The sequence below is a fragment of the Physeter macrocephalus genome, chromosome 14 (genome assembly GCF_002837175.3).
Source record: "Physeter macrocephalus isolate SW-GA chromosome 14, ASM283717v5, whole genome shotgun sequence".
NCBI classification, from domain to species: Eukaryota; Metazoa; Chordata; class Mammalia; order Artiodactyla; family Physeteridae; genus Physeter; species Physeter macrocephalus.
Window position 1 is genome coordinate 75,995,760 of NC_041227.1, and position 1,872 is coordinate 75,997,631.

At 39.2% G+C, this 1,872-nt stretch overlaps 1 protein-coding gene across 40 annotated transcripts in view; it reads right to left on the reverse strand.

Annotated features, from left to right (window-relative positions):
• Nucleotides 1-1,872, reverse strand: part of KPNA7 (karyopherin subunit alpha 7) — a 128,131-nt gene that overhangs the window by 54,680 nt on the left and 71,579 nt on the right. For 6 of the 40 annotated variants that reach the window (XR_008619183.1, XM_028500144.2, XM_028500139.2 and 3 more), the window contains one exon: nucleotides 285-440. The exons of 29 other annotated variants lie outside the window; for them this stretch is intronic. The gene's annotated coding sequence lies outside the window, so the exon portion shown is untranslated. Of the gene's footprint in view, nucleotides 1-24; nucleotides 471-1,872 lie in introns of those variants that run through there. 5 more of the 40 variants (XM_028500146.2, XM_055090196.1, XM_055090195.1 and 2 more) reach the window with 2 other exon arrangements.

The following is a 1,872-nucleotide window of genomic DNA, read 5'->3' on the forward strand; positions in this document are numbered from 1 at the left end:
GAGGGTGGGAGGGAGGGAGACGCAAGAGGGAAGAGATATGGGAACATATGTATATGTATAGCTGATTCACTTTGTTGTAAAGCAGAAACTAACACACCATTGTAAAGCAATTATACTCCAATAAAGATGTTTAAAAAAAAAAAAAAAGTCCTGCGGCTGAAGAGATGAAAAACAACCCGGTCAGGTGATCAGACTCTGGAGAGTAGCAGGTGGGCAGGAATGGTGCCGCGGCAGCACTGAGGACAGCCGCGCTTGGAGGCATCTCAGTCAAAATCTGATTTTACCTTTGGAGAGACTGAGGTCCCACATGGCAGAAGTGAGGTTCAGCCTCAGGCGTGAAGTATTGTGGCAGAGCAGGTGCTGCTAAAGGTCAATGTCATCACTGCTTATCAATACGATTCTTCATTGCCAGATTCCGGTTTTCAGAATACAGTAATATGCTGTAGGGATCAGATGATAATAGAAAACATCTGCGGAACATTACTATGTACTAAGTAAAAGATTCTTTGGGTTTAAAGCAGCTGCTTCCCGGGCCCCAACCCAGAGAGACAAAAAGGGAAATCAGCTCTGTACTCAGATGGGTTCCTTTTTCCTTTAAGAGTGAATTGAGGCATCAAACCTAAATATAAAAGCTAAAACCATACAACTCTTAGAAGAAAACACAGGGGCAAACCTTCATGACTGAATTTGGCAGTGGTTTCTTACATATGACACCAAAAGCACAGGTGGCAAAATAAAAAATAAATTGGACTTCATTAAAATTAACTTTTTGGGGGGGTGGGGAGGAAGGATTGGGAGTTTGGGATTAACAGATGCAAACTTGTATATACAGGATGGATAACCAACAAGGTCCTATGGTACAGCACAGTGAACTATATTCAATAACCTGTGATAAACCATAATGGAAAAGAATATGAAAAAGAATATATATATGTATAACTGAGTCACTTTGCTGGACAGCAGAGATGAACACAACATTGTAAATCAAATATACTTCAATAAAATTTTAAAAATAAATTAAAAAAATAAAACTAAAAAAAAATTAACTTTTGTGCATTAAAGGACTTAGCAAGAAATTGAAAAAGCCCACAGAATGGGAGAAAATATTTGCAAATCACATATTTGATAAGGGCCCAGTATGTAAAATATATAAAGAACTCTTACAGCTCAAGAACAGAGAGACAAACAGCCCAATTTAAAAATGGGCAAAGGACTTGACATTTTTCCAAAGATATGCAAATCACAAACAAGCACATGAAAAGATGCTCAACATCTCAGTCATCAGGGGAATCTAAACAAAAACCATAATGAGATACCACTTCCCACCCACTAGGACGCCCACAGTTTTTTTAAAAAAGGAAAATAACAAGTGTTGGTGAGGATATGGAGAAATTTGAACACTTGTGAATTACGGGTGAGAACGTGAAATGATTCAGCCGCTGTGGAAACAGTTTGGTGATTCCTCAAAGAACTAAACAGAGAACTACCAAATGGCCCAGCAATTCCATTCCTAGGTAAATACCCAAAAGAACTGAAAACAAATATATGCACATATACGTTCACAGAAGCACGGTTCACAGTAGTTCCAAAGGTGGGAACAACCCAAATGTCCATCAATGGATGAATGGATAAAGAAACTATGGTCCATCCATGCGAAGGAAGATCATTTGGCCATAAAAAGGAATGAAGTGCTGATACATGTTACAATGTGGATGAACTTTGAAACCATGCTAAATGAAAGAAGTCAGGCACAAAAGGTCATATGTTGTATGACTCTATTCATATGAAAGCCCTAGAAGAGGTAAAACTATAAAGACAAAGAGCAGGGCTTCCCTGGTGGTGCAGCGGTTGAGAGTCCGCCTGCCGATGCAG